The sequence below is a fragment of the Bemisia tabaci genome, chromosome 2 (genome assembly GCF_918797505.1).
Source record: "Bemisia tabaci chromosome 2, PGI_BMITA_v3".
Lineage (NCBI taxonomy): Eukaryota > Metazoa > Arthropoda > Insecta > Hemiptera > Aleyrodidae > Bemisia > Bemisia tabaci.
The window spans coordinates 11,495,186-11,510,192 of NC_092794.1; the positions used below are offsets into that span (position 1 = coordinate 11,495,186).

General features: G+C 41.6%; 1 protein-coding gene across 4 annotated transcripts in view; it reads right to left on the reverse strand.

The window, feature by feature from the left end:
• Nucleotides 1-15,007, reverse strand: part of IRSp53 (Insulin receptor substrate 53 kDa) — a 566,313-nt gene that overhangs the window by 401,431 nt on the left and 149,875 nt on the right. The gene's annotated exons all lie outside the window — the stretch shown is intronic.

Sequence of the window (15,007 nt, forward strand, 5' to 3'; positions counted from 1 at the left end):
AAGTTTTTTCTTAAATCATCGATGATTTCTTAATGTTTAGTAATATTTTGACAAACAACGTATAAACTCAACTGCTGTGAATATGTGCATAATATTTGTGACTTCTTTCGATTCGAAATCATCACATGAAATGTCTCCTAACCTCGAAGGTTCCACGAGTATGTGCGTTATCCACCTGCTTCATTAGATTTTCGGAATTTGTCTTGGTGTTTTCTACAGTTCTTCTCAGTGATTTTCGGTATATTAATGGTCGCATCTAGTTTGGACGACGCTTTCTCAAATTTTGGATTTTTTGCAGTGGCATGACAGGTGATTATGAAGTTGTTATGCATAGATTTTATGTGTTTGTTTTTAGTATTGCTGTGTGAAATTGCTTCAAAGTAGCTTAGGTAATAATGCCACGCACCTGCAGTGTGCCTGGGTGCAAATCAGGCTACAGAGGCCCAGATATAGACGTTCAGACTTATACATTCCCAATTGACAAAGAACGGCGTTTAAAGTGGGTTAGAGCTATACATCGCTCGGAAGACTTTCACTTCCGATGAGTTATCAAAAGACACTTTACGGATGACAGCGGCTGAAATTTTAACGTTAGTCACCCATCTTGGTTTACTGATCGGTGACAAAGTCTCACCCGATGATAAGCATTGGGAACTTTATTTAATTCTGCGGGAAATCGTGGACATTGTTCTCGCTCCGTCTTATCAAGAGAAACGATTTGATCAACTGGATACTCTGGTTGAATTCCATAATAATCTGTTTATTGAACTGTCAAATGAGGGGCTGAAAAATAAATTTCACCATTTGGTTCATTACAAATCACATATAAAAAAATTTGGACCTCTAATCCACTTATGGGTAATGAGGCTTGAGGCTAAACACCAGCCTTCAAAAGCAGCAGCTAATGTAATTCTATCACGAAGAAATATTTCTCACTCTTTAGGCCTAAAAAGTCAATTACAAGTTATGAACGCAATTGTTAATGGCTCCAAAAATCCAGTCACTGCAGTTAGCCCGAAAGGTTTCTGGACTTCTGCGGATGAAGTCGAGATTCTTGAAAATGTCACAGTACCAAACAATTTTCCTAGTGAACTGCTGTGTACCGACTGGGTCAAGTTTCATGGAGTTCTATATACTGAAGAGACCGTTATTATTCAAGAAATTCAAAATGATATTCCATTATTTTTCAAAATTCACTCAATTTTTTTGAGTGACAAGGATGAGGTCTTTTTTGTTTGTAATGCTATTGATGTGATAGAATTCAACTCTCACTTTTATGCGTATAAGGTCCAATTGACAGATTCTTTTTGTGTAATTGACTGTCATAAAGTTCAAATTCATTCAGCTTGCTCCATTCTCTCCAAACTCACTGGTGACTTTATTACTTTGCGTCATAAGTGGTAAATTCCTTAGTCGATTGTGAAGTGTAATAAATACAATTTATAACATTGCAGCTTTCTTGACACGTGTAATTTTTGCAACCTACATTATTTTTTTAAAAAATTAAACATGCACTGGCAATGCTGCATTGAATGACTCAGGAAAGCTTATAAATTCAGTTTCTAAATGAAAACTTAATAAATCTACCAAAATTGTCTCTCGATGATCTGGAGGTTCCTTGCTGGATGGGGATTCAAAATTGTCTTCATGAGCTTATGGCGTTGTTCGCAGGGCATTGGAGTGATTTAAATAAGACCCTCCAAAGACGAGCCAAATAGCAGGCAAACAAGCATCCAAATCTTCATACCCCATTGCTGGGAAACACATCAGAAACTGTGCACTCCATTGCTGCTATAAACAAATGTCAGAATCTTGATAATCCATACTTGCTGGTCAATTAAAGTCCGGTTCATTGGGATTTTTCACTTGAATTTGCCGTTAGCAGGGCTGATTCGTTGTTACTACCTGACCTCTTTCTGTCTGGACTGATGCATTTTCTTTATAAAAGGCTCTGTTAGTCTTGCGATCAGAATCACATTACTCAAGGAGAGAGAGGATTATCACGAACAAGAACTTTTTATTCATTGATCATTGATCATGAGTTGAGTGCTCGTTACCATGCTATTCCATCACGAATGGCGCGAAACTGGTTTCCCACCGTATATTCCTCGTTACCATACTCGTTATGTCAGGTTCACGCGAGTGTCGGCCTGAGTCCAAAATCAGGTCGACAGTATGGTAACGACCAGTAAATTCCTGGCCAAATCTCTCATACTTTTTTTTCCGTGCATGAACCTGAGGTAGATTATTCAACAGTTTGCCCATTGGTTAGGAAATAAAGTCCCGGAGAAGGGTGTTCTTTTCTGATTTGATGTTTGTATTTAATATTTTCCATGGCGTCTAAATGAAGCGAATATATATAAGTATATAATTATAACAATAAATATCTGTTCAATCCATTGCAATACGTTTATGATCATTCCTGATAACTACTTTTCCTTTCATTCCAGGGCTCACCCGGATTCGTCCATAATAATCATGTCAATCAAATAAAAGAAAGGCTGACAAAGGTCCATAACCCGACAAAAAATTGAATATCCCCTACAGGTCCGAAATGGATGGATAGCAAAGTCCTGCCTCAAATGTCCCACTTTGATCCAATTGAATTACTTAGATTCATCCCCGACGAGACTGGGAGAAGTAGATTTACTCGCCGTCGCACATCCGATGGCAGATATAACGGGGGTGTTGTGCTTGGTCCTCTGAACGTCCCATGGAGGTAACGCGCCGTACAAAGTAAATAGGAGGTCCTAGTTTTCACAGCCTCCGGATATCCTTGAAAATTTCCGTTCGGATGAAAATCCGGGACTAAATCGAAAGCGGTAGGAGGTTTACTTGCATATTCCACACCGGAGGCGAAAGATCGCTAATCCCAAAGATGTCCTTTAAACATGGAATGTTGGGTGACAAAACTGATGGCATTCAATTTTTCTGCAGACAGACGTCGGATGAAAAATTTTGGACCTCGTTAAGTCGTCGTCCGGCAAATATCTAACTATATTACAAGGTAGAGCCAAATATGCGCTTAATGTTTTGTTCTTAAGGACATCCGAGGGCAGTTAGGTGAAGTACATTTTTCGTAGGACGTTCGATTGAGGATGACCGCAGAAAATTATTATCTGCACGGAAACCGATATCATTCACTTTTCCTGCAAACCAGCGCCGGACAAGAAATGCCGGACCTCCGATAGCTTAAGTCCAACGAATATCATACTAAACTGGAAAGTCTGTTTAAAATTTGTGCTTAAATTCTTGTTATAAGGAACGTCCGAGGAAAGTTTAGGGATGTACATTATTCATAGGATGTAAGATTCTAGACATCCTGAGGATGTTCGCGAACATGTATTATTAGGATTCCCATACCCCTTCCAACGATCTCCGATGAATGCTATGGGGTCTGTTGCTTCTTGACCAACCTAAATTTTAAAATACCTGAACGTCCACAGGATATAACAGTCTTGATCACTAACGGCCAACAAAATAATGCACATCGGGCGTCCCTCGGATATTTGTAGAAAACTCAAGTTTTATGCAAGCCCTAAGATGTCCGTCGGACATTGTTAAATCACGTTTTTAATTGAAAGAAAGTGATATCCGCAGAACAAGTCTGGGATAATGTATTCGAAACAAACAAATATTAATAACCTTAGGATGATTGAAAAAGTGAGACATTTTTACAATTTACCCATTAATTATAGTGGTCCCTGAAACGTCCACCGTCATAAATAATTATTCTAGTTTTATGCAAGCCCTTAGATGTCCGTCGGACATTGTTAAATCACGTTTTTAATTGAAAGAAAGTGATATCCGCAGAACAAGTCTGGGATAATGTATTCGAAACAAACAAATATTAATAACCTTAGGATGGTTGAAAACGTGAGACATTTTTACAATTTACTCATTAATTATAGTGGTCCCTGAAACGTCCACCGTCATAAATAATTATTCTGGAAAAATGGAATTGATCACTACCTGAGGACGTCTTTTTCTTATGAAAAATTGGATGTTTGGAGGGGGTGATTGAAATGTACCACTGATAACCGCAGAACAAAGAAAAGGGACGATACATCATTCTAAAACGAAATCCTCAGGACGTCCTTATCGTTTATGTTAAAACGGCAAATACCTACAGTAAAAAGCGCGAGCTGCCCACCAATTTAGGAACTAATTCTAGATTTGCCTCCTTAATTGGTGGGCAGAGGGCGTTGCGGCTCAATTGAACCGCGCGCCAATTTCAAATTTCAATGACTGAAACACAGGAAATCACATTAATTAATTATTACACATATATACGATACAATGATACAAGCTTTACCTGCCCACGCTGAGGATCGAACTCGACATTCGGTGGTGGAAGTCCAGTGCTTTGCCGCTGAGCTACAAGTACTTACATACGCGTGAGGCGTTTAAAAACGATTATAAGCTTTTGATTCGTAGTTAGTCGAGAAAATGCTACCTTACGTCCATGGGATGTAATAATATAAGTGGTAAAAATTGAAAAACTCGATCATCCGTGAAACGTTCGAAAATTTTTTGCAGCTGTTCATGAAACCTTGGAACGACCGCTGGACGCCCGTGGGATGTTTTGCATGATTCCCTGAAAAGTCAGATTTCTTTAATATCCGAGGGACGTCCGCCAGTGGTTTCCATCAGTGCGTTAAAAAATTACATGCCCCTGGCCGCTCGTGGGACGTTAACATAATTAAGTGAAAAACAAAAAAACATGAGCTGTCCCAGGGACGTTCGTCGGTCATTTCCGATTTTTTTATTAAACCTTGGAACGACCGCTGGATGCCCGTGGGATGTTTGCATGATTCGCTGAAAAGTCAGATTTCTTTAATATCCGAGGGACGTCCGCCAGTGGTTTCCATCAGTGCGTTAAAAAATTACATGCCCCTGGCCGCTCGTGGGACGTTAACATAATTAAGTGAAAAACAAAAAAACATGAGCTGTCCCAGGGACGTTCGTCGGTCATTTCCGATTTTTTTATTAAACCTTGGAACGACCGCTGGATGCCCGTGGGATGTTTGCATGATTCGCTGAAAAGTCAGATTTCTTTAATATCCGAGGGACGTCCGCCAGTGGTTTCCATCAGTGCGTTAAAAAATTACATGCCCCTGGCCGTTCGTGGGACGTTAACATAATTAAGTGAAAAACAAAAAAACATGAGCTGTCCCAGGGACGTTCGTCGGTCATTTCCGATTTTTTTTATTAAACCTTGGAACGACCGCTGGATGCCCGTGGGATGTTGGCATGATTATCTGAAAAGTCAGATTTCTTTAATATCCGAGGGACGTCCGCCAGTGGTTTCCATCAGTGCTTTAAAAAATTACATGCCCCTGGCCGTTCGTGGGACGTTAAGATAATTAAGTGGTAACTAAAACATATGATATGTACCAGGGACGTCCGTCGGTCATTTCCGGTATTTCGGTTAAAGCTTGGAACGACCGCTGGACGCCCGTGGGATGTTTGCATGATTCGCTGAAAAGTCAGATTTCTGTAATATCCGAGGGACGTCCGCGTGGTGATACGGACAGGTAGTAAACTGTTGAAATCACCAGCGGACATCCGTGGAACGTTAAAATAATTCGATGGAAATTGGAAACATAAAGTATCTGATGAACGTCCGCCGGGTGTTTCCTCACTTCATCGGACCTTGTAAGGAGCATTGGACGTCGGTTGGACGTTAGAATAGAAGTAAATACGGTATCCGAGGGACGTTTACAGGATGTTTCCGTGAGTTCAATAAACCATGGAACATTCGCCGGATATCCGTGAGACGTTACAAGAAATCGATGAAAACCCAGATATTTACAATAACCGAGGGACATTCGCCGGGTATTTCTGCTGGTTTATTTAACCTTGGAACGACCACCGGACGTCGTTGGGACGTCAGAATAATTCTGAACGAGCACACCTCCTGCCAGCTTGTAATAAAGATGTATCTTTATTGGACGCAGCTTTACGTGATGCGCTCTTTATTCTTACGAAAAATTATTCTACCACTTCCATTTCCCTATTCTCAATCCCAATTTCATAAAATGGATTCGACATTCATTGAAACAAAGCAGTCCATTCGTTAGAATATTCATTAATTCCTATGAATCCAGCAGGCCCATTGTTTTCGCATCGGTAACTCAAACTTGGATTGATGAACAACATCAGATCACACAGATAACTGATAATATGTGCCTTGCAAAGAACTATGCATAGGTTGGTCTTATGCTACGTCAACAGTAAGTTTCGTGCCTAGCCAGCAGGCAAAATATAGGTTGCGTTAATGATAGTTACTTAGTTCCCATGGTTTTTTAAGGGACTATATTTTTTTCTTAAAATTTTACCAAATTCTGAGCTCACTGTCTGAAAATTAGTTTTTAGATAATAATATCCAAGCGTCTTTCAAATGGGTTTACGATGAGAATCTCATCGTCAAATTATATGTCATACGAACTCCATAGGAACCCATGTTATTGAGGTTAAAATTAGAATGGCTCAAGCCCCCTGCCAGCTTATTGAATTATCGCTTCATTGAGGGTAGGTACGCTTCTTTATAGGACACCACCAATCTATGGTAACTATTTATGGTGTTGCTTACACCAGATGTTCGGTATCAAAGTAAACATAACCTCAAAGTTGTGTTTTCCATCCTTTGTTTCAAATACTCCTGCTACCACTTGAGCACTGAGAGATAATCATGTGTGTTGTTTACCCTCTCTGATTGAGAGATTATTTTTGTAATACCTAACGGTATACATGGTTAATAATAGCGAAAAATGAGACATAATAATTGCTACGAGTTCGAGTTATCCATCAATACGTAATTGAACTACTGGTTAAATACAGCTCTGTAAAAGATGCATTGGGATGAACCCCATCTTTGGGCCATTTTAAAATAGTTGTTAAATATATATATATATGAGTCGCTTTTATAGCGCTCTTTGGCGCTGTGCGACGCCTAATCGCCACAAAGCTCGGTCTTCCCACAGGTCATCAGGGAGTTGACAATCTCTTATCTCATTTAACACCCCCTGTCGCCAACCTCTCACTGGGCGTCCCCTACGTCTCCTCCCAGGAGGAACCCAATCAAGCATCTTTTTTGGCAGCCTCTCTTCCGTCATCCTATTGACATGACCATACCAAACAAGTTGTTTGGTCATGACGTCGAACACGATGTCATTTTCGACTTCCATTATCTGACGCACTCTATCATTACGGACCCGATCTCTCCTAGAAATTCCTGCTGACCTTCTCCAGAAATCCATCTCCGTTGCTCTTAGCATATCCTGTGTCCGTTTCTTCAGCTGCCAAACTTCACATCCGTATGTTAATATACTTTTGACTACAGCGTTGTATATCCTCCTCTTGTTATCTTTGGAAATCCGCTGATCCCAGAGGATTCCATTTAAAATCGCTATAGCCTTCCTTGCTAAGGTGTTCCTTTCCCTGATAGCTTGATCCGTCCTTCCATCCTGGGTCAACCACACTCCCAAGTACTTAAAGTGCTCGCAGCCTTTGATCTGCTGCCCATCCTCCAACTCAATGCTTTGCTGATCACCGCCAAAAGTCATCTTCTCAGATTTGGATATGCTGACTTCCAGACCCCACTTCCGATACTCTTCTACTAGCTTGCGCATCATGTATTCCGCGTCATCTTGATCTTGAGCAACCACCACCTGGTCATCAGCAAAGCACAGAGTAAACAGAGTTTCGAGATCACCCAAGGGGACACCCATACCAGAGCATTTCTTTTTCCATTCTTTTAGCACGCACTCGAGATAAATTTTAAATAATGTTGGCGACAAACAACATCCCTGTTTTAAACCCTTAGTCACATAAAATCCCGCTGACAACCCCCCATGGCACTTAACTTTGGTAAAACTCCCTTTATAAAATCGCTTAACAGCGTCAATCAACCCCCGTTAAAATTCGATTTTTCCAAGGCCTCCCAAAGTTTCACCAACGGCACGCTGTCATACGCCTTCTGGAGATCCACAAAAATTAAATGCAGTTCCTGAGCTACGGCCATTTTCTTCTCAATGACCTGGACAATAACAAAGAGGTGATCTATCGTAGACCTGCCAGCTCTAAAACCAGCCTGCTCCTCTGCTTCGTGATCCTGCCATTCGTCCTCGATCTTCGCTTTCAGTATCTTCCCGTACACTTTGCTTATTGTCCCGGTCACTGAGAGCCCCCGGTAGTTGTTACAGTCGTCCTTCCTTCCCTTCTTTTTGTAGATGGCCTTGATCCAAGACTCCTTCCACTCCCTTGGTACCTCGTCACCCCTGATGCATTGTTGCATCAGTTTTCTGAGGCACTCAAAGAGCTTGGCAGTCCCGTACTTGACCAACTCGACAGGAATCCCACCAGGACCCGGTGCTTTGTCATTAATTAGCTCTTTAACCGCTTTAATTATGTCACAAGTGTGGATCTCCAAGTTGTTCATTCTTCCGTTGTCCGTGCTGTTGTCTCGAAACTCTGGGCGCCTTTCCGTCAAAAGATCTTTAAAATGATCCTCCAGTTTTTTAAGTGATATCGGAGAAACGATGTCGCGCTTCATGTCTCTACGTAAACCTTTAATTAACTTCCAGCTCTCAGCACTTTTTCTCCCCCCTAGGTAGGTGTTAATTCTAGAACAGTTGCTTTCCCAAGCTTCATTCTTCTTCCGTGTTATGAGGCTCCTAACTTTAGACTGAGCTTTCCTGTAAGCAACTTTATCTTCAGTCTTTTTAGACGACAGAAATATAAGGTGTTTTTGCCTCTTAAGATTTATCTCGTCTTCAATTTCTTCATCCCACCAGTAAGGATGCTGGTATTTATTACTGGTTTTGTGAACACCTAGGGCTTCTTTCGCTGCAGAGTGGATACAATCTTTGATGAACTGATACTGCTCTTCCGTGGTACCCGAGAGTCCATCCCCCAGCTTCTCATCTAAGCGTTTCCGATACAGAGCCTTGACACTAGGGTGCTCCAAACTTTCGATGTTATACCATACTTCATGATTTTGCGTTCCCTGACTCTGCTGTTGCTCAGGCATTGGCTCTTTATCTTTAATCCCTTTAACGGGAAACGCTATATCTGCTCGGAGGAAATGATGATCACTGCCGCAAGAGAGTCCCCTGCACACTCTAACTTGCTGCAATTTCAACTTAGTAGTGTGCTTTACAATTACATAATCGATGATGGATTTCAATCCTCGCGTTGGCTGGACCCAGGTATACTTATGGATGTCTTTGTGTTGAAAAAAGCCATTCAAAATTTTCATCTCAGTTTGAGAACAAATTGAGATGAGCCGATCACCGTTATCATTAACAGCATCCTCCCCAAACGGTCCAACAACTTTACAGTTTACTCGTCGTCCCGTTCTGCTGTTCAAATCACCCATAAGAATGGCTTCCGTGCCAGCACCAACGTTCAGTATTTCATCATTCAGATCTTCGAAGAATTGGTCCTTACATGCGACAGTGGCATCATCATTTACACCGTATACTCCGAGCAGCGTGATCTTATGTCCGTACAGGTTAAGGTTCATTTTGATAATGCGCTGGTTGACGGCCTCCCAAGTGCCCACGAACTTACGTAGGCTTCTCCGCAAAAGTATTGCTACTCCTTGCTGAGCACGCTGATCTTTGGCTACGCCGCTGTAGAATAGATCATAGTCACCGTAATTCTCTGACCCGTGCCCTTTTTTCTTGGTCTCAGTAAGAACAGCGACATCCACTCCAAGTTTCTGAATCTCCGATATCACTTCCGGTAACTTATTTGAAATGCCTTGGACATTCCACGTCCCAAATACCATTGTCCGTTTTCTCAATTTTTGTCGACGTGTCCGTTTAGTTCTAGTGGTACCGAGGCTTGTATTGTTAGGTCGTTTAACAGTAAAACTTTTTACAAGTACCGGGGAGTTAGCCCGATGACTCAACCCCCAACCTGGAGGACCAGGGTTTGATTTCGGAGTTGCCTCTCCTAGACAGGTTGCTTTCACTTCAGCTCAGAGCCCTGTCTGCCCTTCTAGCAGGTGGTTCATACGCCCAGAGGCCGGTGACCATCTCCACTGCCCCCTTTGAGGCAGGGGCTACCAGCTGGGGTCCGCAGGATTGCTAAACCTGTGACAACAGTCCCCCATACGGGTAGTTGTTAAATACCTTGTTTAAAAGCTGTCGGTAAAAAGCAAATTCATGTTTATCTCTGCCCAAACAACCATTTAAACGTCTTTGATAGTGCAAGCAAAGGAATCTGAATGTAAGTGATCCAACCTCCACCAAGATGAATGAACATTCTCATCTTATGATTGATTGGTCCTTGCAGGATTAACAAATCACATTCTGGTCTCTACGCAGATCAGAGACAAGAGACCCTCCACTAATATCTTGGCCATTGTGGAAGCTTTTTCTTTCGGGACTTCACCATTCCACTGTTGACTTAAAGCCGGCTCCAGACTACGCGGCATTCGCCGAATACCGAATATTTGGCAAGTCCCGCGTAGTCTGGATGGAACATTCGCGTCTACTTGGCTTGTGCTGACGCGAGGCGAGTCACTCGGCTCGGCATTCGCCCCAACCCGCTAAAAGTCGGTTTTTGTGACACGAGTCAAAGGGATCGCGAGCACGAAGCCGAGCGTCCATCGCGACATCGGGGTGCCATCCAGACTACTCGTCCTCACTCGCCGAATGTTCGCTATAGGTTTTGTAGGAAGGGGGCGAAGAGGTGCAGCGTTTTCCAGTGATTTTTCTTTACTTGGCAAACATTCGTTATTTGCCAAATGACGAGCCAAGTACGACTTTCACGAGTAATGTGGCGCTGTACACTCGTGGAAAAGCTCGAATCTGCCCGTCGCTTCTCGAACCCCGAATATTCGTGACTCGGCTCGGTACTCGGCGAATGCCGCGTAGTCTGGAGCCGGCTTACCTACATGGTACTTGGCAGTTCCGTTTAGCGAATAAGCTGAAAATGGCCGACGTTTGGGAAACTTGTTTGGCTCATGACGTCATCCGAAGCTCATCATCGACCATGTAGGTAAGTCAACAGCCCAAACTAGGATGATGACTGTTGCTCCCTAGTAATTGTCCATAAGGAATTGTTGAAACCTCGCCAGTAAAAGCTTTCTCTTGTCACTAGGAGGCCAGTGGAGGGTCTCTTGTCTCTGATGCAGATCAAGATTCGCTATTTAGTCCTGATTTAGTCGCTGATTGTATAAATGTACTCACTGACCTCATTTAATGAGATGAGTCCAAAGAGCAACGTTAATTTTTTCATGGTTAGCAGTCAACAATCGCCGATTAATCTCACAAAACTAATATGGGATAGAACTGCTATTGTGTTACATCGATATAAAGAAAAGAGTCGATAAGAAAGAAAAAAGTGAGCACTCACGATTGTTTGCTTGAAAACATCTCTTTTGTCAAACAAGGTACTATCGACGAATTTAGTTTTGCGCAGAGTCTCGGGTGACTATTTAGCGACGGCGCGGCGCGGCGCGTTGCCTGATAACGCTCTCATGAAGACGCACGCGTTCCTCTGTGAGTGCGTAGTCACTAACACAGACGCACATGAAACACACACAGACATTTTCACTCATTCACCGTGAGAATTTACGTTTTTGGCTCTTTGGAATGTAAACAAAGATTCGTAATGACGTATCGCGCATCGAATCCAATTCTCACTTGCCTCTACTTGTTCTTGTGACTAGAGCAAGGAAAAAAGGACCTTATTCCAAATCGGTCATTTTCAACCTTTCAAGCCTGATCTTCGAAATATTTTCAAAGTTGATAGAGGATTACCTCCCGAGTCTAAAACAATGACGATTTTTTAAATCGGGCAATCAAGGGGGAGGTGGAGGGGGGGGGGAGTCAAAGTAAAAAATGTAAACTCGCATATCTCGCTAATGGTTTGTTGTAAAGAGATGAGCTTGGTCTCAAAATGTAGAGAAAACCACCAGCTTTCAGGCAATGTTTAAAAAATTGGTCAATTTTGAAAATTTCATCCATTGCTGCCGCCTTGCCGTATCTCAAATTTTCTTATTTTCAGCTGAGACATTGAAGGAATCGCACAATAAGTAATCAAAATATTTTCTGATGAAAGTAGACCTTTTAAGCTTTAAAACAAGCACAAGTTCATCCTCGGGAAACAAGTTGGAGGAGAGATATGATTTTTCAAAGTGGATGCGGTACACTTGGACCTAATTTGTTCCGAGTCCCAAGATCACCAATGCCCCCAAATTGCGATTACGAATTGCAAGGTTATGCATTTTTACACCCCATTAGCTCATTTCCGAAGAAAATTATTAAAAAAGAACAATATCGAGACACATGAATGTTACAGGACTAGCCTCAGCTGACGCTCGCTGCATCAATCTTAAAAAATCGTGACTCTTTTTCAAATCATTTCTCTAGGATGGACTTAAATTTAAAAAGCTCAAATAGTAGGCTTTTATTAGCAATTACTCTTTTTTTCTCTTATTTCTACCCAGAGAAGCGTTGAAGATAAACATAGATTTTTTTATGATCGAAAACTTTGATTATCCTGTATCCATTGCATATTAATCATTTATCCTGATATTGTCATTTTTGACGAATGATTTTGTCTAGGTGTGACATATAAAGGTACCGCCCCAGCTAAAAATTGAAAATTTGAACTACGGCAACGTGACAGGAATGGATGACATTTTCAAAATGACCCAATTTTGTCACCATTGTCTGAAAGCTTGTGGTTTTCTCTAAATTTTGAGACTAAGATCATCTCTTTACGACAAACCGTTCACGAGATATGCGACTTTGAACATTTATCTTTGCCCCCCCCCCCTTCCCCGCTATCCGTAATTGCTTGATTTCAAAAATCGTCAGTATTTTGAACTTGGAAAGTGATTCTCTATCGACCCTGAAAGTATTTCGAAGATCAGAGCGAGATTGGAAATGACCGCTTTTAAATAAGGCTTTTTGATGACCGTTTTATCACCCATTCTCCTCCATTTTAATGAAAGAATCCCGAATGAAATGTTCCTGCAATTCTGCGGGAAGTTAATATCGTAATATCATTGACAGATTATTAATTTTACCTTTGCCCCGCATTAAAAAAAAATATCCAGCAAAATTGATGATACTCAGAAACAGCTAGTAATTGCCAGTAGAGGGAGTATAATAGTTAGCAAATTGGAGTAGAAATATAGTGTCATTCAGTCCAGTAGATCAACTTTTCACCCATCTCTCCTCCCAAAATGGCTGATGGGTGAATGTTTCCATTTAATTCATTGTTTTTCCCACTTGTCAGCAAAGCGGAGTAGCAAACTTGGAATCGATGTCTCTCAGTTGCAAGGTTTCAAAATGTTCAGTCTTATTTAATTTTTTCCCTCGGGTGGAAAAAAAGTATGTTGGATCCAAAGTCCAGACTCTTATAGATTGGACAAGAAAAATACTCTTGATTCATAAAATAGTATTACAAAATGACATGTAGGTCCCCCGTTCAAATAGTTTACACCTTTGCGATGCCATGACGAAGTTTTTACTCCTCGCAGATCGGAAATGAGACAAAAATTCAATGATTACAATACATTCAAAATTAGGCGTTGAAAATAAATTTTCCCAAATATTTTGTAGCTATTGCTAGAATAAGTAGACCGTTTCCGAATCGTAAAAAATGAAACGCAGATGGACTCAAAGCTGTCTGTCTTGAATAACTTAGGAGTGCAAATGAGATTTCTCCTTTTTCATCCTCTGACCAAACGTCAGGAAGTTTATGGGTAATCCCAATGCAATTAAGCGCTGAGTTCAATTAGGACTACAGGTAGTTTCTCTCCAACACTTTTAGGAAAACCAAAGTTTTCCTTAAACAAGGGCTGTTTCGAAGAACCAGGCCCGGACAGACCCTAAGGCCGACCTGCCACTACTGTCAAATACGCTCCCACGGCGCGCCGAGTATGCGCCCCTGTGACGCATAGCAAAATAAGAGGAGAACAAAAATTATGATGAAACCTTAAATTTAACTCAAATCAAATTAAAAAAAATATGAGGTATCTAAATGCGATACAACTATTTGTGCTAGATGGATGTCCATTGTCCTTATTGCACATGAAAAATTAAAAGCGCGATGGCGTGAGTCGTGAGGCGTGAATTCGCAATGCTCTGCTCTATGCTGTTAGTCATATCCAAGAGAAAAGTTAAATAGCGAGACCGAATTACGTTTTTCCTACCTTCGGCTGTGTTGCTCACGTAGCCTTTGAAGCACCACGACAAATGAGACAAACGAAATCAACACAATATGGAAATGGAGCAAGGGAGAGGATGGGCGTTGACGACGGCGCAGAGATACGACCATTCATGCTTGATGAATGTCCGTGTTGCATCTGCAAAATTGAAGGCGCAATGACCCGGGGTGTGAACTCGCAACACTCCGCTATATGCTGCCAAATCGGTGTCGCTGAGATTCGGGAGAAAAGTTAAAACAGAGGCCCAAATAGGTCTCTCTATGTCTTCGGCTGTGTTGATACTCGATTTTTTTTTCAGGTCCATGTCCGATTCTTTTTTGGAATGATTTGCAGACCAACATCTAAAGCTCGCGTGAACCGGCCCCGTCCAATCTGCAGGGCAGGTTTTGTTAGTAAGGCTCGAGTCAATTTGACCCGGCTTCAGCATTTAAGGGTTGATGAAAATATCATTAAAATGACTGCACCTCCCTCGCAAATAGTCAGGATTCAACATTGGATCCAAACGAGGCCATTCAGTCTGTGAATTTCAATAAAATTTGGTTATGCAGTCGCAGAAAATTAGGCTCCAATTGTTCCGTCACGTCTGAGAACATTCTTATTTCCAACAAAATGATTGCTGAATGGGACTTCCTGCTATAGATATCTGATGCATTTAATTGATTTGTTCCTATCTCTCTTTTTTTACTTGCCTGACTGGACACCTTAACCTTTGCTAGTTTCAGCACTCTTTTTTCCCTCTCTCTCTCCTTCAAAATTTCACTTTGCACTCACTAGATTGCATGTTTCATTTTCCGATCGAGGGGCTAATAA